We start from the raw sequence: 26,040 nt of genomic DNA, 5'->3' as shown, positions 1-26,040 counted from the left end.
GTACATTACATTCATTGGACAACAAATAGCGAGCGAAACAGGAACACAATGCGAATAAAGTGTTATAAGAACACGACGGGGCTGGGTAGCGTGCGAGGGTCCTTAAAGGCAGACATCGTATTGGACATGGCAAGACATGGCTGTAGACCCGAGGCGACCTGCTCTGGTCGCCATGTAATGTAATGTAATGTAATGCGCGTGCTGCCAGCTAAAAATGAAGAAAACGAAGCGTCAGCCTGGACCCGGTAAAGGCAATCGAGCGGAGGAGAGTGGCGGCAGGTCTGGTCTGGTCTGGTTTGGTCTGGCAAAAGCAACATTGGCAACAAAAGCTAAAAGTGGCTCTCAGAGTAAAGTAAGAAAAAATATTTGTGCAGAGAGCAAGCGAGATGCACATTCTGCGCAAGGGAGACAAACAGCGGGCCTATCGAAGGGGTCAAAGTTTCGGCGAGGTCACTGAGTCAGGGAGTGCACTGTGCGACTGTAAGTATGCGTGGCGTATGTGTGTGCGTGCTCAACATGTTCAATATTTTATGGTGTCGCTTACAGGCATCGAGTGGCCAAACAGACAGCAAAGAACTGTGCCTCCAAGGCGCACAGCATCAGGGAGCAGAGCCGGGGCCGGGGCAGGGGACGGTTGGGTCGTTAGTTGAGGCCAAATTCGTGCGGCCGCTCAAATAACGCAGCTTTCGAAATTAATATCGCAAAAGGGCCGCAACAAAGTGCAGCCATAGAATTCGTTCTGAATTCGCTCTACTATGGTCTACAAAAGAGCAGCCTGGCCCACAGTGCTGTTCGTAATCAAAGTAGAAAGACGCAGAGAGAGCGAGGGAGCTGGAGTGCGGTAGCAGGTGTGCCGATCAGATGAACTGCGGCACAGCAATAGGCCGTTGGTCAATTGAAACGGTTCAAAGTGTATTTGCCCCGGCAGCAATTTGCCCCTGCCACGTATCATTTGCCAACGCCTTTTTTTCTTTTATTGACGCGCCCATATAAATTTCACTCTGGCAAATGGTTTTTATTGGCAACAGCGAGTGCCAGCACACCACAGGGCACTGGCGTAGGCACCGGCTCGGCCACAGAGCCACCGAGCTCAGCCACAGAGCGCCAAGTTCAATTGCCACCAATTGCTGCACGAACGGCGGCCCAGGCTCAAAAAGGTTAAATTTGGAAATTGGTACGTGATTGGATTCAAAGCGCAAAATAAGTGCGTCAGTTGGTTTGCTGGTTGCCCGCTTCACTTATGAAATGAAAAAACGAACAAACAACAAAATGAAATCAAAAACAAAATAAAAAAATCACAAGCCAAAAATATATAAAAAAGGATATTACAAAGCGGATGTGCCAAATACTCTAACAAAAGGTAAAGATGTCAACAATTTTTAAAAAACATAAAACAAATTATTAAAATCCAGATTAAATTAGATTTTAAAGTTACTTAAAAGATTTTTTTAAGCATAAGAAATATTATTAGAAAATAATAAAATAGAAATTAAAATATTTAGGTGCATAATGAAATAGAGTAATTTAGAGTAAGCTAAATTGTATATGTACTAATTGTAAAATATATATAATATTTTAATCAAAAATATTATTTATTAAATATATTTTTGATATTAAAAAAAAATATATATGTTTTATAATTTAAATAAAATATATTTTTAATATAGTTTAAATCAAATATATTTGTGATATTTTTAAAATCAAATATTTTTGTTATATATTTTACATAAATAAATTTGTTGATATATCTAAGAAATAATTATATTTTAATTACATTTACAAAAGTCGCATTTGTTTTAAGCACAAATAGCTAAATTTAGAAGCTTGACTCAAAAATTGCTGAACTTCTTTCAGGTTAGCTCACATATAACTCCAGGCCAAACAGAGTGTTAAATTTGATATAGCTCTATGGGAAAGGGTATGCGCCACATGCATAACAAGTCTGGCAAATCGTAAGTAAAAGGGGTAATAGTCAGGCATGTGAATGTGTATGGAATGGGCGGTGGGTGTGTTTGGTTCGCTGTTGTCGTTCCGACTAGAAGAGAGAATTGTAGCATATTTTTTTGGCACACTCGGTCGCTCGATTTGTAATAAGAAATGTGTTTTTTATTTTGTGGTTTGAAAAATTAGAACTTTTGCCAACAGCCAACAGCAAACAGCAAAACGATGGCGCGCACATGGCAAGCACCCAAGATTCACACACACAGCGTGCTTTCTATATGTATTTGCGCCAGGGGCCAGCATAGTTTGTGGCTGGTTGATGGCCTAGCCATAAAACGTCGATTTGTTTTTGGCCAAACAGCAGTAAAAATGTGTAGAGGAAGCGCAAAACGAAATTCAAAGTCAGCTAATAACCGGGCAATGGCCGTGACAGCGGCATGTTGTCAACATGTTTGCCAATCAGCCAGCGACTGTCAACACTGCGTATGAGTAATATGTCAACATAAATTCTGAATGTGTGCGAATGCAAATTCGCATTCGCGAAGTGCTGAAAAGATTTTGTAACATGTCAACTCTATGCTAGGTTAATACTAAATTTGACTTTTGCTAATTGAAAACTGCTTATGACAGCTCGCAACTGTCGGAATGCAGCTCTCGACCCTTTAAGGTTAAGCTCTGCTAAGGAAAATTAAGGCAGGTATTGGGATGGAAAAATTACTATTTTACAGGCATTAGCTTTGCACTTGTGAGCTTATTCAACCCTGACTAGGTAGTGTAGACATCTTTGACGGGTCAATTAGATTGGATTTTTGAGCTTATTCTATGGGATTGTTCATCTATGGTTTGAATAGCGTTAGCGGCATTGATAAATTTCAAACATGTTTACCACAAAGCCAGCCAAATCTAATAACAATAATTAAATAGATTTTCTAACTGTTTGCCTGGATGGCTCAGGTGCGATGCTGACACATGGCTGACCATAATTCAACCACAATGTTGATAAGAACCGCCAATTGCTCTCGTCGCTTTGACAACGTTTTGTTGTTGTTGCATTTCATTAAAAAGTCATCACAATATTTCTGCTGTCATTATTTTCAAATATATATATCGTATTTTCAAATATATACATATATATTATGCAATGCTTGTTTTTGGGCAAACATCTGTGTGTACTCTATCTACATAGGGCAAACCATTTAACATGTTTATTTTTTCTGCATATCTCATTGGGCAATTTACAGATTTTGTTGTTGCTTTTCTTTAGCGCTGATTTCATAATTTGCATACCCTGTACAATCTACATGCCATGGGCATGATGTACCAATTGAAAAGTGCGTTTTGGTAAAACTTGGAAACTGTTCAGCCTCTGCCTAGCATAGGTCTTTCTGTTTCCAGAGTGAAACAAAGAAGAAACAAAACTGACTCGAAAATTTTCAAACTTTTACTTCAATCTTTACACTTCAATCTTCAATCTTCAATACTTTCATACTTCAGAACCTGCCGCAGATGATCCTAAAATTATAAAAGAAAACCATAAAATTAGCCTTTAATAAGCGCAGGGTATTTCTTAGTCGGGCACTTCAAGTCTTAGCTTTCTAGCTGTTTATATTTTTTTGTTGTTGCTGATATCATAATTAATTGGCGTTTATTATGCGGCGCAGAATGCGTCCGGTTCCTGCATAAATTATTATTGCCATGTTCAAAAAAAGAAAAAAAATGAACTAATAACAATTTGCACTCGTGTATGTTGATACGAATAGATGCAAATATTTCTTTTTAGGCTGTTTTTAATTACATAATTGGCCCTAATTAGATGCGCAAATTAAATGAATGCCCGAATGAACAAATTTCACGAAATAATATACAACAAGAAAACAAGGCGAAAAAATAAAATTAAATAAAAATTGAATCAATTGAAATTTGATTACACCTTATCGCACGCATTTGCTGACAATTGGCATTGTGAGTTATTGAATGAATGATGTGTGCGGTTAAAGAGAGTTGGAAATATTGAGAGAGACACAGAGAGAGGGAAAGAGAGTGAAACTGAAAGAGAGAAACGTAGATGTGAGAGAGAAAGAGAGAGTAACAGAGAACGACACAGAAATTAATAGAAAGAAAAGAGTACGGAATTCCGAGAGAGAGATGAGGAGAGATAGAAAGTGTGAAGAGTGTGAACAGAGATATAAAGATAAGAGATAAGAGAACGCAGAATGCAGAAGATTTGGAATGCGACAAGTACAAAGTGAAAGAGAGTAAGAGAGAGAACATATCAATGAAGGATACAGATAGAGCGATAGACATATAGAGGGGAGAGAGATCTAGGAAAGACTCAAGGTGTATAGGAATGAGGATGAGATAGAGCAGAAGACAGTTACAGAGGGATAGACGGTACGATTGAGTGAGGCAGAAAATAAAGTAGACAGAACGAGAGAGAGAGAGAGGTGTGAATATTGAAGAATGGGTTACATTGTCTATGCAAGTTTCAAGGTTGTTTACAATGCTATGCTGTTTACATGCCAGGCACAGCCTTGAGCGAGGCATTTACAAGTTTTCTGAGTGACACGTGACTTCGAGGCGGTAATCAAATATGCAAGTAATATACCTCACTCGACTTAGCTCACTCACTTTAAGACAGAACTCCCACGAGTAGGATAGAGTAGAATATATTTTCCAAAGCTTCCTCAACTTCAAACATCTCTAGATAAATGTTTTTGCAGCAAGTTATTCATGCTACTCGCTTGAACCATAATTTCTGCATTACTTTATGATCTACTTTAAATAGGTTTTCCTGCCCATATACATGTATATATACATATTCATGTGCAAGAAACAAGTACGAAACATGCAGCTTGGGATAATTTCAGCAAAATTTAATTTGAAGTAATGGAAGAGGATAGATTTGTGCAGCTATTATGCTGTAAGGCTAACAACTTGTGCAGCTATTGAGAGATGGGGCTGGACAGAGAGATACTATTTGAAGTGTGGCTCCATTCAAGGAGCATGGAGACGCTTCTATAAAACATCATTAAATCAGCGCAAAAGTTTACAAATGCATTTCATTTGAAAATCATGGCCTGGCCAGCAGTAAATGGTAGCTGCGCGATGGTAACTGTTAACCGGTAGCTGCAACAACAGCAGCAGCTAACAACAAACAGCAAACAGCAAACAGCTCGGTACTCGGAGCATTACAAATTACAAGTTGCTGTCTGTCAGAGAATCGCAGCTCCCGGAGCAGCACAAAAAGCAGCCCGCAAAACTTTGACGAGTGCTAGAGGAGCGCATAAAAAATCAGCTAGTAAATGGATGGATGCTGGCTAGAAAGGCGGTACAGAGACAGATGCAGATAGAGAGAGAGACAGAGAGAGAGTGAGAGAGAGGGAGGGAGTGGCGTGGGAGGCAACAATTGCAATCTGTGGCGCTTGAACAACGCTTAATGTTGCCTACAACCGCAATGCCAGGCCATTTATCATTCAGCCGAGCCGAAGCGGGCGAGGGGCCAAGGCAGAAGCGGTTGACGAGCGGACAGACGAACAGACAGCCAGACAGATAGACAGACTGAACGAATGACTGACGCGCGACAGACTGACAGAAGCCGTACAATAAAATGGCATGGAGGCAGTTGCCTGACCGTAAAAAAGAACTAAATTGACCTTACGGAACTGCATCAGAGCCGTAGCGCATGGAATACGATTAAGTCTGATCTATGCTCTGGGCAGGTAAATCAAATTGCTTAGCAGAATGAATAACAATTTCGTTTTGCTTTGCTTTCTCCACCTGCTTTTGATTATTTTTGCCCGCCCCTATAAATTGCAAACCTGCGGCCACATTTGCATGTCTGCCGAGCACTTACCTAGAGCGAGAATACGATTTGTACGCTGTCTTCAAGTGTTGGGCTGAAAAGAGAGAGAGATTGAAGCAGAGCAAATACAATTAGTTGTTTATAAGGATTCATAACGTTAGAGATAACAAAGGCATCAATTACAACGATTATTCTGCGATATTTGCCAATCAAGCGATAGTTTCTTATCGTCTATCTATCTACTGAGCTTCAAAATAATTGTATCAATTTTACTTTAACTTCAATCACTATCTAAGCAAAGTCCATTTGGCTATTACCAGATCGAATTTCTATGCATTCGAGATATTTCAAGAGCTATGCAGACTGTGGCCACATTTTGCTGCTGTTTTTTTCTCTTCTTCATCCAGCTGCAGGAATATGCAAAATCGTGCTGAGGCCAGCGCCTCGTGAACCTTGGGGCATTTCGAGCTTTGAGATGCTGATTGCAACAAAGAAATGCTGATAATCCCTTGCAGTGGCCCCTTAAAGCTGTGCACGTGCAGCGAGAAGAAAACATAGAAAATAATCAACTAGATGGACTTTAAAGCTTGAAGTGGCCTAAATATACATATATAGATATATGTATATATATATATATAAATAAACCACTTTTATATGTAATCACTTTTCATATATTTCAGTTTTAATTCCGGCATTTCGAATGCAGTCAGATTTAACCTGATTCGAATGATGACCCGTAATGAGGGAACAAAGGCAAAAATATATTTCAAAAATAAAAGGGACTGTCAAATAGCAAGCAGCTTTTGTGGCAATTTAATTTGTTTAAAGTATTCAGTATTGATTGCCATTGTCCCTAAGGATGTGTGTCTGTGTGCCTGTGTGCGTGTGTATGTGTGTGCATGCAATTTACTGATTAATTTAAGCGGTCTAGTAATGCATAAATTAATGTTTAATAACAGTTGCGGGCTGCCAACTCGCTTGCCGGCAGCAACGACAATGGCCTGCCAGCTGGCAGGCATTCCATATAATGAATGTGGCACAATGCACATGCACACACACACACACACACATGTATACACACACAGCCATATTGGCCCGCACTTAGCTAGATGACCGTATCAATATGCTTGTGGATTTGAAATTATTTGATGCAACGTTGCACGAAAATCTATCTTTGCATCGACATCTATTACAATTTTGGCTTTATGATACCCTGTAAACGGAAGTGATTGTGTGTAGAGCATATTCTGCTGTCTCTGTCTCTGTCTGTGTCTGTGTCTGTGTCTCTGTCTCTGTCTCTGTCTCTGTCTGTGTCTTTGTCTTTGTCTCTGTCTCTGTCTCTGCCTCTGCCTCTGCCTCTGCCTCTGCCTCTGCCTCTGCCTCTGCCTCTGCCTCTGCCCATTCTTATGGCCATATGCTCTGTCGACTACCAGTTGCTTGTGCTACCCTCAGCCTGCGTGTTAAATCATTTGATTCTTGGCTGGCTATAAGTCCATCTGATGCTGTAGCATTACGATCCATGGCAGCTGTTTGGTTGCTCAATTGTTGGCTTTGCTGGCTAATTAGCCAGCTGCCAATGCATTTGCATCTATTTTATTTACGAGCTTGTTTCAAATTACACATGTTTGTGCAAAGCTAGCAGCCGACTAGCTATCAGTGGCATTGCTTTATGAATAACATAAAGCACACATTTACACACACACACATACACACAAGTGCAAATTGCTTTGCAATTGTAAATAGATTGATGTGCGGCAATGATATTTGGCCCATTACCAATTTACAAATTGGATACAAAAAGTAGACAAAGTGAGTGCACAAATTAAATTGGCTTCGATATGCATTAGTCATCATAATTACAGATATGTCAAATGGGCCTACCGCTCGATAGCTGAAATGATTGTCCAATGCAAATAGCTAAATCGTTTGACGTGCAAATCGCAATTACAAAATTACGAATTGCAAAATTTTCTTTAATGAATTTTAATGCCCAACTAATGTATAAATTTTGAGTAATCAATGCCAATTCGTGTTTACCAACGTTTAGTAGGTTGTTAAGGGTTTGGTGGGTCCTACTTCACTTATAATCTCTTGTCTATGGTTTCTGATCGAAAAACTATCTAACTCTCTATCTAACTACCGCAGCTTTAGGGCAAGTTTTATTTGAATCGGCACCGATCTCCTTGATTTGACATAGAAATATTCAATTTTTTATGAGAAACCATGGCTTTAAGATTATATTCAGAATACGTTGACAATAAACCACAAAAAAAATGAATAGTATTCTTTATAAAATTGAACGAAAAATGTTCAATTACTAAAGCTGATGCGCATATCAAATTCAAATTAAAATCAAATTTTTGTGGCATAAAAACATTTTGCTAACAACTATGTGGTTAGCAGCGCAGGCGGAGCGATAGCTATATATATATATATATATATATATATATAAAGAGAGAGAGAGAGGGGGATAAGGAATTAGATAGGCAGAATAAATATTTAGAGAGCTCAAATATTTTACTAACTGACACTGACCACGCCCAGCTTTATTACTGATGAAAAATGTGTGGAAAAAAATGTCAATTAAATGGAATAAAATGTCATTGGAATTGAAATGGCTGGCGTTGGTGTTTGCATTGCTGCTGGGGGTGGTGGGGGTGGCGTTGTGGATGGTGCTGCTTTATTTTTGATTGGTGTTTGGTGTCAGATTGCGGGTTTTCAGTTTGTCCACATCGGATTTCAAATGGGCGGCAGTTAATGCCACTTAATTAATAACAACAATTTAGCTCTTTTATTTGCTGTGACACTTTTCATTTGTTTAATGATATCATTTTGAGGGTGTTTGGAAAGTTGTTGTTGTTGTTGTTGTGGCTGTTTTATTTATTTGCCATGTAATTGTAATTTATTTGCCATTTGTTGGCACTTAAAGTCTTAAGTGGCGAAATTAATAAATAAGTAGACCAATATGTATGCGTGTGTGCGTCCATTAACGAACCACACAGAGCTTAATGCCAAGGATTCAAAAGTGTTGCCTACTTTTGTGCGCTCAAGCGAACTCCTAGCAAGAAGTGAAAATAAATGTAGAATTTTTGTTTATAAGACACTTCTGTTTTTAAGAAGCTGATATTTCATGAAAAGAAAATCTACTTGACAGATACCAAATATGTTAATGAAATTGAAAATAGTTAAAGAATTGCTGCGCCATTGGTAGTCAAAGAACATTTTGTATATTAGCGATTTATATTAAAGATACATCTTAACTATACTACTTAATGTCCGTATTTCGCTTCGTATGCGAAGCTAAGTCGCTTTCAATTAATTTGTGCCACTTCGTTGAGCTTTCAAGCCACCCTACATGGATTTCGGGCGTTCAGATAATGTGTCTTCATAGAGCAGGCATAACAAATGCAATGCTAATGACAGCCAGGCATTAAAGACACACCCATACACACACAACCTTGGCACCCAAATCCCAATACCGAAAATCCACACGGCTTTCAACACTCCACGTGCCAATGCAAAATGTAAATCCCTATCAAAAAGCCAAAGCAAAAGCAAAAGCAAAATCAAAATGAGAATGTCGCTGTACACAATAAATTTGCATGCCACAGACACACACACACACACACACACGCCCACACACAAGCGTTTATGAATAGAAATTGTTAGTACAATAACACACACACACACACACAGACGAAAGAAGCGTATGCAAGAGAGATATAGATATACACATGCATAATGCCTAATAATCCGCATATTGTAATATCTGTATTATATGGAGAAGCCGCCACGGCGACGCGACGCGACGCGACACGCTGCGCTGCGGCATTTGCAACTGTGTGCATGAATGTCATTATGTGGCACGGACAGCTAGAATTCTAACCGGCGCTTGGCGGCACCACCCGCCAGTACAATTCTTAATGCGCCCACACACTGTGTAAATATTGTATAAAAATTGCAGCTTAATCACGCCCAAACATGTGTGCATTTGAATGCGCCGCCGCTGCCGCAGCTGCTGCCAAAGTGCCTTCAACTGCAGCTGGAATTCAGCTGCTCTGTGTACGCTTAGCAGTATCTGCACCCGGATGACGCCTGCCAGGCTGCTGCCAGTGTCAGACAAGTGTCGCTGTCTCCAGCTCGCTCATTCTCTCTCTCTCTCTCTCTCTTACTCACACTCTCCCTCTCTCTTGCTCGCTTAGCAGCTCTCACTTCTTTGCCGGCTTTGGCAGTGCTCCACATGGCCATCATGGCCGCTGCATCACTGCATTATTTGTGCTCATGTGTGGCCTGGCCTCTCTGGCTGCTCCTTTGGCCGCCATCGCCGCCGCCGTCGCCAGCTTTTATGCCCGCAGATTTGGGTTAAAAGTAGCTTCCCTCGTGTATTTAATAGCCATTCAGCCATAGTCATCGCAGCCGCTTGACTCGTCCTCCTTCTATTTCCACATCTGCATTCTGCATTCTGCATTTGTATCTGCATTTGCATCTGGTTTTCGGTTGTATTTCTAGCTACGTTTCTCGTTCTGCTTTTGCCTTTGCTTTTCTCACATGCCATTGCCAATTGAGTGCGGCTTTCAATATGCATATCACGCTGGGTATGTGTGAGTGTGTGTTTGTGTATGTGTGTGTGGCTCGAAACTTTGGCCTTCGCTTTAGTTTACTTTCCAATTATAAATATTATGCTAGTTTCGCAAGCCATTGATAAAGACTGAAGCTTGGAGTCAACTTATTTTGACTGTATTTGATTGAGCTTGGTTAGGTCTGCTACCACATTTAGTTTGCGAACCAAGGCTGGCAACTCTTAGTAGACATATATGGGCGTGGCACTTGGTATATTCAAACAAGGTGACTCATATTGAGTATACGCAAAGTGGACATTCACTGAAGCGATGCCATGGCAGCGCATCATTAGCCAAGGCAGCTCAACTTGGTTCAATGCAAAGTCGCATGAAACTCTTTGTCAAGTGAGAGCTGCCATAACTTGCAGAGAAAGAAAACTTGACTACTAGTTGCCAGTTGCCAGTTGCCAGTTGCTGTTATAAATTTGCCAACAATATGCGTCATCATCTGCTGCCAACTTTTGCTGGCCAGATCAAAGTTATCGTCGGCATTTCGTCAATTTAGCTGGCAACTAATGCCATGGCCATTCGCCGTATTAATTATACGCAACACAAACACTTTGTTGCAAAGTTGCCAAGGGCTCATGGCATGTTGCTCGCTGCGTGTCCGGAATCTCTGGGCGCTACCTCGTTCATCGTCCCGACCATTAAATATTTAACGCCTGCCAAAACACTAATGACAAACACTAAAACGCGACACTAAATTTGAAATGCTTTAAAATTTTATTTAAGCATCCATTAAGCGGAGCCTTAACAATGCTGGCGCGTTGGGGCCTTGGGACAATGCGGCGTATGCGCAATCGCAAAATAAACGCAACATAAAATCAAGAAATGCCAAAAATAAATTTGCTACTTTAAGCTGTGGCCGCTTGGCAACTCGCACTAGTTATGCCCGAACCGGGCAAAGGGGGCGTGTCCGTTGCCATACTTTGCTCTTATTGCTGGCTACTGTTGGCTGCTGCTGCTCTTAACATTAAGGTGAACTTCATGTTCTTATAAGACGCCAGTGTGCACATGCTGGTCGCGTTGGGCAATGGGCGATGGGCGATGGGCATGGCATAGGTGAAAGTGCAGAGGAGCAAGGTAGTAATACAAACTTCAGCGAGTTGCCAGTCAGGCAGCGGCAGCAGCAGCAGTGAGCAGCGAGTAGCGAGCAGCCAGCAACAGCCATACAATTTTAATCACATTAAGTTCACCCAGTAGATAGCTGTCAGTGTGAGTGAGATGGTATTACGCTAACCTCTCGTTTGCCCCACCAAACGCTGCTAAGTATATGCGTGTGTCTGTGTATGTGTGTGTGTGTGTGTGTCTGTGTATGCGTGTGTATGTGTGTGTGTGTTTGTTTGTAATGAATATTTGCAAGTTGTGCCTTGAGCCTCGCTGCAAACACAGCGCAAACAAACTTAAAAACTGTAGCGCACTCAGGCAAAATAAATACTTGAACAACAACAACGACAACAACAAGAGCAACAACCACAGACGGCGCTGCTCTCTTTATTTCTTGGTATTCTTTTTCTTTTTTTTCTGGTTTTTTTTTTGAAAATTTATTTGGTTAAGTGACTTTGAGCCCCTAGTCGACATGTGTGGGCGTGGCGAGGCGTGGCATGCATATTGAAACAAAGTGACTCCCATTGCGTATACGCAACGTGGCAGTCGCGAAGGCAAAACGAAAAACTTAACCATGCCATGGAAGCGCAATCATTAGCCAAGCTAAGCCAAGCCAAGCCACTCAATATAAAGACAGCGCGAAAACTGTATTTCAAGGTACAAAGCCGCCTAAGCCCGGATAACTGATTGAGTCTCAGCGCACATGCATCTAATTTTATTATATCAAAATCGGGATATAATAACGATCTGATCAGACAGGAGCAACATGAATGAAGGTGACCAGACATATGTTTCATATATATTCTTGGCTATAAGAACTTAATAGGCGGTTGCTTTTGAATAATAGTTGGTTATAACTTTTAATTTGTTGAACATTTAGATGAATTGGCCGGGCTTAAGTGGAGTATAAGTGCCATGGTACGGCGGAAATGTGTGGAGATTTTAAAAATGGCGAGTTCGTGGAGGACAGAGCTATGGGGCGTGAATGGTGGTAAATTGAAGAAGCCAATGATTGTCTACGAAAGCCAAATAATAGATACCCTAACACATATACTTCATGAAATTACATTCTATCTAAGACTGAACTATGACATGAGAGAAAGCAAAAAATAGAAAAAAACCTATAAATTAGTATTACTTTTATTTGGTAAGATACACATGCCTCAGATATATAGCTTACTATGCTTTCGCCAACTCATAACCAAAGGCACTACACAGTTTATGATAATTTTATAGTACTTTCCATAAGGGTATACAAGAAAAAGAAGAAATGAAGAGGGGAAAAACCTAAATGCGAACAGCTGCTGTCGATTTCAATGAGATTTTCCAGGCAACTACATCGCTTAAGATGCGACATTTTTCAAGACACGCTTCCGTTTGTAGCCAAAGCTTTGATTAGCTTTTGAAATGTTGCTGTTGCTGACGTTGTTGTTGCTGCTGCTGCTGCTGCTGCTGCCGCCTCTACTGGGCCACTAATTAGAATAAATCTAAATTGCTCGTTTTGCGGCAGTCAGCGTAATGACTTTTATGCGCATGCTTAAGCCCGCAATTATCCACAGCAGCCAAAGATTAAATCGTGACAACAACAATAGCAGCGACAACAACAACAATAGAGTGCAACAGAAACAACAAAAGGCTGACAGCCGGCAACTGGCAAGCCCAAAAAATCCACATTATTGATATAGGAGGCTATGACCAAGGCCAACAAACGGAGGCACGATTCAGCCAGGCCAGGCCGCCCACCCACAAAGGCTTAAAAACCGCAAAAATTACAAAGCATTCAAGACCAAAGAGAGCCGAAGAGGGGGCGCTCAAGCAACAGCAGGCGAGCAGCCAGCCAGCCAGTCAGCCAGCCAGTCAGCCAGCGGAAGTTATTCAAGTGAGGCATGAGAAAATAATTAAAAACATAAAAGCAACTGATAGCAAGAGCTCAGCCCTGTCTACGATATGCTCTATGAGAGCAGAGCATATTCAATTAAAGCAAAGTCAGCTACAAAATATATAAAACATTTACTTTTAAAAATATGTTTAATAATCAATTTCAGTGAAATAAACTAGTTTAAAATTTGCTTGAATAATTAAAGGAAAAATTGTTGCGAAATATTTTAATATTGTAACTGAAAATATGTAACAAAAAATGTTGTTTAAACAAAAAAGTAAAAATATATTTTTAGTTCATTTTGCAAAGTTTTAAATAATTTATGAAAAAAAAAATACTAATAAAAGATTTTTTATATAGTAATTTTTTCAATTTTCATATTTTATAATTATAAAAGAATTTTTATTTTATATTGTATAGCACTGACCTAAAAAGGATAATATAATAAAAATATAATAATAATATAATATTATGTGTAAATTGGAAAGGATTCCTATTAAGCCGCAAAGTTTAAAGTTTTCGTTTCCGAAAGCTGAGCTGAGGCTCATTAAATATTTAAATGTAAGCATATTACTTTTGTAAGCCATCAGATGGCAGGCTGCACTGTATGATTACTGCTGAGGTTTTTGTTGATAACTCAATGTGCCAGCTTCAGACCGTCTCGTCTTGTGCATGCATGACAAACAACTCCTTTTCTCAACCAGCAAACCACGGGCCACAAAAGCAAAAATAAATATATAAAAAAAAAACAAGGGGAAAAAGAATATGTTTGTTAGCAAAAGGGGCAACAGTGAAAAAAGAAACCCAGAAAGAAAAGAAAAATGTAAAGGCAAAGAAAAAAAAAACAAGAAAATGGTAAAAGTGAAATGTCAAGCGAAACGAAGGCAAACACAAAGATGAATCTGAAAGACGTGGTGGCATAGTAAAACGGCAAAGGCAAACAGCGCGACCCCAAAGACGTGGCGAAAGCCAACGAACTTTTCGCTTTTCAAAGTCATATGGCAAATCATAAATTTAAAGCACACACATACACAGACACACGCACACACACAACAAAGACGTGATCTGGTATGGCATGGGCAGCTGCAGCTAAAAACCCAAATCTAAAGCACCAACTCACATGCCCATAAGTGGGCACAGAGTTTCTAAAGAAACTCGACCGCAAATTGGGCAGCGGAAGCAGTCCAGTCAAATCAGTTTTCCACTGCATTAAACGATGCCCACCGACCATACAAAACAGATATAGACATGTGCCACACACTGTGTGCCGGCTCGTGAATGGGCGACATGCTTAAATATGTAGGCCACCAAATAAGTGGACAGCCAGTGTCGATGTTCCAAATGATGATGGCCTATCGCCATTGTCTTGGCTAGGCACTTTTTGCTAGAGTGTGGAAATCTGGACGTGAGGCCATTTTCTATGTGGCCCCGCTTTATGACAGCCACTTGTCTGTTTAACAAATAAGAAAAAAACTAGTACAAGTGGCTCACAATGGGTAGTCGACAGGCAAATACCCTGCAACTAATATTACTTACGTTAGATATACATATGTCAAGAAAATTATTGAAGTAAATTTTGAAAATAGAAAATAGAAAATAGAAAATAAATAATAATAATAATAGGTATTCGTATCTTATCTGCATCAGTTGTAATTAAATATATAATTCAACTGTTGCTGAAGTCTGTCTACAAAAGCACCTATATGCTATGTGGTCCAATTACATTTGTGTGCTGTGTCTACAACAGCTCGAAAGGACTTGGTCGGTGTTGCCGCTCGTCGGTTGTGGGCAAGTGCTTAAAGTTGCAACTTCAACTGTCAGTCGAGCTATTTGCTTGCGGCAAACTCAATTAAACCAGGGCACTCTTTCACGCTCACTACCCCCTACCCCCATCTAACATATACATCATCCTAGTTCTAGCCAGTCCCATGGGTCTGCCAGCGGCCAGGCGGGCAGCCAGCCAGGCAGCCAACGGAGGCCCCACATTAAGAGTTAAGTGAGCGCAAACAAAGTTCCGAGCTGACAATTGCTGTACACTTCAGCTGATTGTCATAGTGTCTAACGTGCCCTGAAATCAGTGTATTGTGTGCAGTGTTGTAAAACGCTTGCTACAATTTCCACACTGTTTTCATTTACGGCACGCAAACATAAAAAGTGTGGTAAAAAGTTGTAATGAGTTCTGTTGTTTACTGCTTTCCACCAGGGTGTACAATATCACAATACAGTGTTGTAAAACGACAAAAGCTGTTGTCTCAGTGTTTGATTATATGCACTAAAATTCACAATTTACAACAAATTTTAATGATTTCTCAATGAATGTCGTGTATGATAAAGGTAAAATAGCGTAACTTGCCTTTACAGTGTTGAGTAACGACACGAGAAATTTTAAGTGTTGTGCATAGTGTGAAACTTGAGTTGTGAAAAGAGCTAGTTTTGGTTAGCTGCTAAAGCTGCATAAATATTTGGCTAGGAAGCGTGGTTAGCAGTCTTTGTGTGCACAAGTAGCTAGTGTTGTAGTAGTGTTGTAAAACGAAAATGAAATGCAGAAAATAAGGTGCATTTACGTGTTGTTAATCAAATTTTATTAAAACAGTTATCAAATGAAAAAAATGCACATTAAAAGTCAAATAGAATGAATTGCACAAAAAGTGTTTTTAGTGTTACATAACGCCAAGGGAAAAACAGTGTTAGAGTATAGACTTTGAAGTTATATATAGTGTTAAAACTGATAGAAAAGCAAATGTCTAGATAGTTTATTTAATAGTTTTCTAGTAAAATATTAGTTTAGTGTTGTAAAACGACAAATGTTACAAAGACTGCTCTATATCATTATGTAAATCAGAGCACATTACATTAATTATTCAATTAGCGCTTTGAATGATCACAAGTTGATTTATGACGTTGTCCAACACTGATTTGCTAGCGTCATCAAGCTGAAGCAGGCTCTGAAACCTATGCAAATATATTAGCCAACCAACTGGGATTTTTGGTGAAAAATGATTTTAGTTCCGGGGCAGTGTTAACCAACACTGGCAGCGCGCATTCCAACGAGCTCGCTCGTCGTTTCGTTTGCTGATTCAGACCAACCGCAAATATTGCTGAGCCGCATGACAACAAGCAAATAAGCGATGCATTACAGATGTGAGCCAACTGGCAACTGCCGACGATGGATGGCATCGCCTGACGAGTTGCCCATGTTAGTTTCGCAACAGCGTGTGTGCGCAGTGTGCGTGTGTGTGTGTGCTTTGTGGAAATGCAGGCAAATTATTTGCTATAACGTAATTAACATGATTTATAGACGAGCACACAACAGACAGCCAACAGCGAGCATCAGTCAGTCAAGCGGGCCACAGAACACGTATGTGGTGTGCGTAGCTTGTGTGTGTAAGTGTGTAAGAGTGTGTGTGTTGCTATATTTGCGATGTTGTCTGTCATGGCGGTGACAGGGACGGACGACTTATATTGACAGCTGAGCTGCAGCTTTGATGGCCAACTGACTCGTTTCGGGGTCATAGCCGGACCACATACTCGAACATTCAGCATTTTGTACGAAGTTTATACAGATGTGACAAATATTTGCCCAAAGGCGAGTGTACTTTGTGTGTGCGCGTGTGTGTGCTGGTGTGTCTGCAATTGATTAATTTATATGATTCAAAGGGCGGAGGGGCGTGGCTGGCTGATGTGTTTGGCAATGCGGCTAACAAGATAAATAAACATGAAGTGCCAAATAAAGATATTGCTACAAAGCTCCAGACATTTGTTGGCGTGAATAAAAATGTATTTGCCATAAAAACATAAATCAAAACATTCTATAGCAGCGTAAAAGGCGGAAATGAATTTGATATGCCTTGCCACACCACAGTGGGCCACACATGAAATATTCAATTATTTTCTAAAATTACAATTTTTGCAACTGTTGCCAAATATTTTCAGTTTCGGCTTTAATTTGGCCACCAATGCATATTAAAATTTACACAGAGACAGAGAGAGAGAGAGAGGGAGAGAAGGGGCGAGAGTGCACAAAAACATTGTGTCCCTGGCTTGACTCGTTCTGTATTTACAATTCATTAAACATGTGGCGAAATCAATAAGCGTAATATTTAAAATTGTAAAATATTTGCATATATGTATTATCCAATAAATTTTTAGTACATAAACAAAGCTGCTAGCCAACTGAGTGGAAAAAAGGAATATCATATTTTGTAATAAATTTAGAATGGGCAATCAATTTGTAATCAGGCGTCAAAGTCAGCTGCTGCGCATGACAATTTTGCTGTGCTCCATGGCAAATTTAACAGTGACTTTAAACTGAATCAATGCATTCGATATTTGTAGCTGTTAGCTGTGAGTGCGTTTAGGTGTTGCTTGTCAGCTCAAATACCTGGTAAACTTGCAATGCACTCTTGCATCTAGATGTTATTTTTCTGACTCGAGCTTGCTGTCCACTTGGCACAGTTCAATCTAGTTGAAGCTCACTTAGCTGCTTGGTTTGTCATGAACTTTGCAATGAAAACGAGTCAAAGGTTCCTCTTTTCGAGTTAATTAATTTCTAGTTTTTTTTTTCGTCCTCACAGTTACTTTGGCTACAGCAATTTGAGTGGGAAAGTGGGCGTGGATAAAAAATTCTTGCCTAAGGTGCGCACCCATTGCTCGATTTATTGGATTTCGGTTAGTTTTTTATCCAAGTTACTGCAATTAATTTCGCAACAAACATTTTTTTAGTGGCTGGCGGTCATTTTGTTTCAGCTTTTGCACTTTGTTTGCGTTTTTTATTTGCGTTGTTGCTGTCAGTTTTTTAGTTTTTCCCTTTTGTTTTTGCTCCTTTTTTCCGGCTTGGCCCAATTTGAAAGCAATTTTTTTTCCAATATGACACCCACAGCGTCATGTGATGTGGAAACTAAAACTAATGCGGCATGAGTATGAATACGTGTGTGCACATGCTTTCCACACTGACTGTTGTTCCAGATGCGGTTGTTGTTGTTGTTGCTGTTGCACAAATTGCTCAAGCCACATTGTTGCACTTGGCGAGACTGCGGCTGGTAGAGCGTAAGCGCCACAAAAGTTGCTCTGCGCCCTGTGGTATGCTAAGATTTATAGCTGCGACTACTGCTGGCTTCTGTTGTTGTTGTTGTTGTTTGTTTTGGCTTAAAACAATTTTGAAAAGTTTGGCTCGTGCGTCGGCAGCAGAAAGTATAGTACATCAAATTAAAACTATCCACGTGCTCTGTTAGCTTTGCTCTCGCATCATACAAAATATTGCATACGCATGAGCAAAATAAGAAAAAATATCTATGAGCGAAATCTTTTCCAAGTTTAATGTCCTTTTGGAACTGCTGCTGGCGCCATCTGACGGCAGCTTTGTGCACGACTTGCAATCTCTTTGTTGCCATAAGTAAATTAACTTTATTAAATTCTATTTTTGTGCGTGCCAGCCAGAAGCTGGCTAAGTTAAAAGGTGAGAGAGATGGTGAGAGACTGGGGGATAGAGGGTAAGAGAGAGGGAGAGGAAGCGATACGTGGGTAAGAGGTGAGGATAGAGAGGCAGAGGGAGAGGAGTTACGGAAAAGAGAGAGAATGTGGGTGTGAAACAAAGAAGCAGAAAGATTGACAGAGAGAAAGTGAGAGCGAGAAGCAAACAAAGGCAGAGAGACAGGGAAATATAGAGAGATATAAATAGAAAGAGAGAAGGATAGAAAGACTTGGATACGAGGTGAAGGGAGATAGAGAGAGAGAGAGAGAGAAAGAGAGAAAAATAAAGAGAGTGAGCGAGAAGCGGAAAGGTCAAGAGGGAAAGTGAGCGAGCAGAGAGAGACGCTGAGCGAGAGAGAGGGAGACAGAGCTACACAGAAAGAACTACAGCGTGAGAGAAACAGTGAGAGATACGAAAAGAGAGAATAGAATGGCAGCGAAACAGAGAGAATTCTAAATCTGTGCACGTAGCGCTGGCAGTAACTCTTGCTTGACAGCCAATCGATGAGCATAGTTTATTGTATTTATCGATTACAGCTCCGATATGCACATAGAGATGTGCAGCTTAATTTATTGGGCAACCCTCGCAAATGTTGCAGTTGAAGTAGCACAAACAACTGCGATTCATGAACTACATTTGAATGTTTTTTCACGTGTGTTAAATGTTCTTTGTTTGTTTTTGCTACCTTTTTATTTAGCACCTGTTTCTTTTTGCCTTTTTGTTATTGTTGTTGTTGTTGTTGTTGTTGTTGTTGTTGTTGTTGCTGTTGGCTTTGCACGTTTTGTATTTATAGATACGTGGTTGTTAAATTAATTGCGACTTTGTACAGCGAACATTGTGTTCTTGCTGTTTATTGTTGTTGCTTTTAATCATTTGTTTGCTGCTGCTGCTTTCATTGTGGCATCAACCACATCAATGGCTCATTAATTAATTATTAACGCCATTCAATTCAGTTGCCTATCATGCTAATTTACAATGTTAATTGGCAGGCATAGCGTTGTTAATTTGATTTTCATGTCATGCTTAGCCCTATTTCAATTCTTTCTGTCGCTTTCAAATTTAATAATGTATGACGCAATACGGCTGGCGAATTCAATTCAATTTATATCTGTATTTATAATTAAATACATATAATTAAAGGTGCACGACTAGTGCAACTATCGATGGCAACTATTGTTACGGCAATCAAAGCCATGAAGCATCTCATTTAAATGCGAAATTTCATTCAACTCTCATTATTGTTCATCAGCTAAAAAGAAATCATCAAGAGGCAGGGAGAGAGAGAGAGAGGCAGAGGTGAGAGAGCTCGTTTTTGTCAGCAATACACAGACTATACAAATGTCTCTTATAGACTGAGATCTTGGGAGTATCTGACTTGAAGATACTCGGACTAATTTGAGACTGCAACTTTAGGTATTGGGCATCTTCTAGTCAGATACTCCCGACTAGTGCTCTTGGGAGCATCTGACTCGAAGATACTCAAATTTGAGACAGCAGCTCTGTGTAGCGGGCATCTTTTAGTCAGACACTCCCAACTAGTGCTCTTAAAAGCATGTGACTTCAAGATACTCAGACTAACTTGAGAAAGCAGCGCTGTGTACCGGGCACAATATCTGACTTGAAGATACTCAGACTGATTTGAGACAGCAGCTCTGTGTAGCGGGCACCTTCTACTCAGATACTCCCGACTAGTGTACTCCCATTGCATATCTCTTCCAATTCAATGACAATTAGCCAGCTATAAACGAAAACTTACTGTTGACATTACAATTGATAGCTGGCTTGAAGTGACTCGAGTATTTGCATTACATTTTAAGCGTATCGCCCAAGTCTGTAGCGCGTCAATAAGCCGCGTCGCAGCGCGGCTCATTGTGTGCTATGAATGAAGCTGTTTAACTTGCTGCTTATGTTTGAGCACATAAAAGTGCCAACTATTTGGGGTCCAAAGTATGTGTGCGAGGCCATCAATCAACGCACAAGAGCTCATCACTAGTAACTGCTCTTTAAACAGTAACAAGTCACTGGCTTAAGAGCTATCGATATGCAAAGAGCTAGCGAATGGTCTTGGTCTACTGCTTGATAAAGTGCACGCGGATGGGATTCTGTATACACTCACTGAGTGTGTGTGTGTGGTTCAGGGGGCTGCACTTCGCTGCTCATTTTAAGTGAAGCCAAAGTATTAAGATGCTCACACCATCCTCGACTTGGCTAAAATGCATTAATCTTACACCCGCCCAAACAGCAAATATGGGAAGATGGCTGCAGTCGAACGGCTGGAATATCGATGGCGGGCGCTTCATGTCGATGTCGCTGTCGCTGTCGCGGATATTGCAATTTGATGGAGCTGCAGCAGTTGGGAGCGAACACAAACCGCAGCAAGCAAGAGGAAGCGGAAGTGCCGTCTGGTGGGTAAACAAAGCCTAAGACACTTGAGCGCTAGCTTACGCCATGCCCAAAAACCTCTCCCTCTCTCAATCTCACTCTCTCTCTCGCTCTATCTCTTCGCTTGTTGTCGTCCCTGTCTTTGTTTCGCTTGCTGCCAGCTTTGCGAAAGTTTACTTTTTATCTTTTGTGCCACTTCAGCTCAGTGGTTGGGTGGCTTGCTGGCTGCCTGGCTGGGGACATGGAGGGAGGCCAAAGATAAATGCGCAACAAATGCAGTTTGTTGAAGTCAATTATTGTGTAAGTAGCTTAATTCGGTTGGCGCACGGCTGCCGGCTATTCGTAATTGAATTAGTAACGTAAAAAATTTGTAATTGAATCCAAATTGGGGCCATGCGATGTGTGCCAAGTGGCAACCGCTTTAATGAAATGCTTCAGTACCCGAAACCTTAAATATTTAGTGAAAAACTTTTACTTCTCCTTGACGCTTCGCCCTCTCTATCTCCTCCCCCTCTCTTTCTGTTTGTTATGTTTGATTTAAGTTTATGCCGCTTCTATTTGCAATTCTCAGAGCGTCTTTCACTCCTTGTTTTAAGCACATATCATGCACCTTAAAGTTTCTCGTTGGCTCAAAAACTCTTTCTATCCGGTTTTTTTTTTTTTTTTTTTTTTTTTTTTTTTTTTTTTTTTTTTTTTTTTTTTCGTTTTTATTTCTTTATTTTGTTGCAGCTTATTGTCTTAGACTCTATAGCGCATTTAGCTCTAAACCTTAACTAATGGGAGGGCAGATATGCCAATTATTCTGCACTTGTAGCTACTATCTTAATTAGTTCTAATATTGTCTAGAGGATGCAATCTCTTCAGTCTTCGCCTATTGTTGTTTATAGCCAGGTTGCTTGCGAGATGGTTAGGATGCGCTGCAAGTCTGTCCGCGTATCTTGAACTGTGTCGCCCAATGAGTTCAGCAACTGTGGGAATTGCTAAATCCCTATGTAAGACTGAGTTTCTTACAAACCAGCTGGCTCCAGTCCATCTGCGTAGTGCTTTATTCTGCAGGGTCTGAATTTTGTTCCTTGTAGTCTTCGCCGAGGAGCCCCATAGAGAGATACCATATACGAAGGTTGGGACAACTATTGCCTTGTAGATGGCGGCCTTGCTGCTGTAAGACAACTTGCTTGAAGCTCTCAGCATCCAGTCGAGGGTTTTTAGCTTGCTTTTGCATTTTGAGGTTACTTGACTTATGTGCGCTTTAAAAGTCAGCCTTCTGTCAAGAGTGATACCAAGGTACTTTACTTTTGAGGCTTTGGGAATAGTGGGCCCCAATGCAACGCTTGGGCAATCTCCTCTTCTAGTGGCGAAGGTAGTATGTACAGACTTTTGTGCATTAATGGTGATACACCACCGTTTTGCCCAGCGTCCGAAAGAGTCCAGATATTTTTGTAGTGAGTCTGAAGCTTCTTGCGCAGATACGTGACGTGATAAGATGGCGGTGTCATCTGCATAGGTCGCTATGAGTACTGCATCTGTACTTCCTATATTTGGCTCGGGAGTTGGCATATCTCCTGTGAATAAAGTATAAAGTGTTGGGCCTAGAACACTACCCTGTGGTACTCCAGCCATAATTGGTCTAGTCAAGGATACTGTTTGCCCCCTTGACACTTGGAAGGTTCTTCCAATAAGGTATGAGGATAGCAACGCGAAAAATGGGGCTGGAAGGGTGGTCCTCACTTTCTGCAGCAGTCCCAGGTGCCAAACTCGATCAAACGCCTGTTTGATGTCTAAAAAGACGGCAGAGCAGTACATCTTTTCTTCAAAGGCTCCAAGGATATGGTGCACAACTCTGTGAACCTGTTCCGGTGTTCCATGCTGTCTCCTGAAGCCAAACTGATGGTTTGGAATGGCCTCCTGGCGTCCCAGATGTGTCAGTACTCGTTCCAGAAATATTCTTTCGAATATTTTGGAGAGTACTGGCAACAGGCTAATTGGTCTGTACGACTCAATTTCTCCCACGGGTTTGCCAGGCTTAGGAATCATCACAATCACGGCGCGCTTCCAGCAGGCTGGAAAGTGCCGGATGCGGAGCATGGCGTTGTACACCATAGTTATGTAGTCTATGGTGGAGTCAGGCAGTGCTCTAAGGACTCTGCCGTTTATTAGATCATATCCAGGGGATTTTTTTGCCTTCACTCTTCTGATGTGTTCAAGAACCTCTTCTTTTGTACATCCAGTTATCTGGTCTTCAGCTGGGAGGGGCGAGAGAACGATGTCTTCTGTTGCTTCGATTTCTGAGGCCTCTGCGGTAATCACCGGCGTGAATTGGTCTTGAAGGTGGTTTGCAAAAGCCTCAGCTTGAGCTTCGTCTCCAATGTGCCAGGAACCAGAAATGCTCCGAATGGGATGACGTCGTATTGGCTGCCGTTTGAGCTTTCTTGTAAATTTCCATAATTGAAACTCTGCGTCAGTGGGCGATTCAGCTCGTACCAGCGCATCGCTGATACACCTCTTTTGAAGCAGGGCGAGAGCAGCTTTAAGATGCCTCGTGGCTTCGTTGTACATGGATTTGGCATCAGGCGTGCGTAATCTTAACCAGCGTCTCCTGGCCCATCTTTTGTGTATTAGTAGGTGTTGGGCCTCCAAGGTGAGGGGGATGTTGTACGGAGACTGTTGTCTTGTTTGGCAAGATGGTGGGGCGGCTTGGTGCGCAGCTTTGACTATTTCTTCCTGCAGTTTGTTTGCTGCGTAGTCCACGTCTTCAGGAGTGTTAAGTTCCATTTCTATGTGCAAAGAGTAATGGAGCTCGCGCCTAAAGACTCCTAAATCTGATCCTGCTGGCAGTAGTTGTTTCCTAATGGGCAAGGGCTGTGGCTGCGCGTGGATTGTGACTATTAGTGGCAGGTGGTCAGAGGATAGGTCCAAGGATTCTTCAATGGTCAATTGCCGGTCACAGATGCCTTTGTAGACAGCGAAGTCGATTGCCGAGGGCCTGTGTCCATTAATTGGGTAACGGGTGGGGGCTCCAGTCGCCAATATGCTGAATTGTAAGTTTTGAATCGCCTCAAATATGACTTCTCCGCGACGATTCGCACTATTGCTTCCCCAAAATGGGTGCCATCCATTCCAGTCGCCGCCGATGAGGGTCTTATTCAACCTTTGGCCTAGAACCTGTTCCATGTGATGATCACACAGACCAGTGTTTGGCGGAAGATAAATTGACGCAACTTCGATCGCTCCAATAGACGTAGGCAGGGTGATGGCTGAGACCTGCATTGTTGCGTTGCAAATTGGCAGTAAAGGTGTATGCGGTATTGTTGCTCGTATGAGGATTGAGGATCCACCAAAGCAGTTTGCTCCTTCACCATGAGCCTGATAGTGTTCGTATCCGAAAATTTGTGTAGTGGGGCACTCATGAGTTTCTGTTATTAACATTATATCTATGTTTTCTTGTGAGAGAAACGCAGCCAGTTCCTGAGTCTTGTTTCTCAGGCCATTGGCGTTCCAGATACCCACACGTAAAGCCATTATTTGTAGGCAAGCTTGGTTATGATGGCCATTAAACTGTTTAGCATGGTTGCTTGTTGGGATTGTACTTCTCGCATCGCTTTGAGCTCGGCATTAATTGCGTCAAACTGACGTTGTTGTTGCTGAAGCATTTCAGTGAACAAAGTGTCACTTGTGGTATTCTTATTTGACGGTCCACCTCTAGCGGCCTGTGCGTAAGAAACACCACTAATAGGCGTTGCAAAGCTCGTGGCTTGGGTAATGCTCCGGGGCCTTGTAATTTCGGAAGCAGTACTCGGACCCGTAGACGGTGTTTGTGTGGGACTCCTTTTTTGTGCTGGGGATTGCAATTTGCGCAACCGCTTGTATACTTGGCAGCCCTTATAGTTGGCTGGGTGCTGTAACTCACAGTGCACACAAGTTGGTGCCTGGTCCTTTTCGCGGGTGCAGTCTTTGGATGCGTGTTTCCCGGCGCAACGCACACATCTGGGAGCTTTGTGGCAGTAGCGTTGTGTGTGTCCAAATTCTTGACAGCGATGGCATTGTGTCAGGTCGTTGTATCTTCTTGGCAGTTCCACTGTGCAGCGTTGCCTGCAGACAACTCGAATGTCCAAAATTTCTTTGTTGTTGGGGGCCTGAGCCACGTCAACAAAAAATATATTTAGCGGTGTTTTGTCCATACGGCTCAGTGGGTTGTGCACATTTGTAATTGTGTGGCCTTTGGTTTCCAATTCCTTTTTAATTAGTGTTGTATCAGTGCTGGAGTGAAGCCCTTTGAACACGACTCTATATGGTTTGTCCTCCTTAAGCTGGTAGCAGTGGAACTCCAATTCCAGCTTAGTAAAGTGGTCTATAACTCTGCGATAGTCCTCACTGCATTGGGTTAATACACCTATGTTATTCTTCTTTGGCTTAATTACGTATGATTTAGCATCAATTACTTTATCTATTATCTGTTGAAGTAGGGCCACAGACTTGATGTTTGGACACCATATGGGGGGCGGACGAGGTTTCGGAGTAGTTTGCTGGTCGGTCAATACTGGGGCTTCTGGAGCTACAGGTGATTCGCTGTAGTCTTCATCTTCTTCTACGAGCAGTGAAAATCGATTTTCTGATATTAATGCTGCATTGCTGGTGCTTGGTTCGTCGAAGATGAGCCTTTTCTTGATGGTTTTTGGTGAATTTGGCTGTTTACGTTTCGTGTTTTTGTTGTTAGTGATGCCTTGCACGGAGGCGATATCTATTTTTGAGTTTATTGGCATGATGGAGGCTTGCCTATTTGCCATCACAACGTTAAGCTGGGCTTGCATTTCTGCATTTACCTTTACAGCTGTAGCGAGGT

The 26,040-nt window shown here is 41.3% G+C and overlaps 1 protein-coding gene across 1 annotated transcript in view; it reads right to left on the bottom strand.

The window, feature by feature from the left end:
- LOC111601830 overlaps window positions 1-26,040 on the bottom strand; it is a 98,697-nt gene that overhangs the window by 46,237 nt on the left and 26,420 nt on the right. Inside the window, exon 2 of the mRNA XM_030223506.1 lies at window positions 5,795-5,837. The gene's annotated coding sequence lies outside the window, so the exon portion shown is untranslated. The remainder of the gene's footprint in view (window positions 1-5,794; window positions 5,838-26,040) is intronic.

Source organism: Drosophila hydei, unplaced genomic scaffold (genome assembly GCF_003285905.1).
Source record: "Drosophila hydei strain 15085-1641.00,03,60 unplaced genomic scaffold, DhydRS2 tig00000232-arrow-arrow-pilon, whole genome shotgun sequence".
NCBI lineage: Eukaryota > Metazoa > Arthropoda > Insecta > Diptera > Drosophilidae > Drosophila > Drosophila hydei.
Note: the sequence above shows the minus strand (reverse complement) of the source record. Positions and strands in the feature narration are given on the sequence as shown.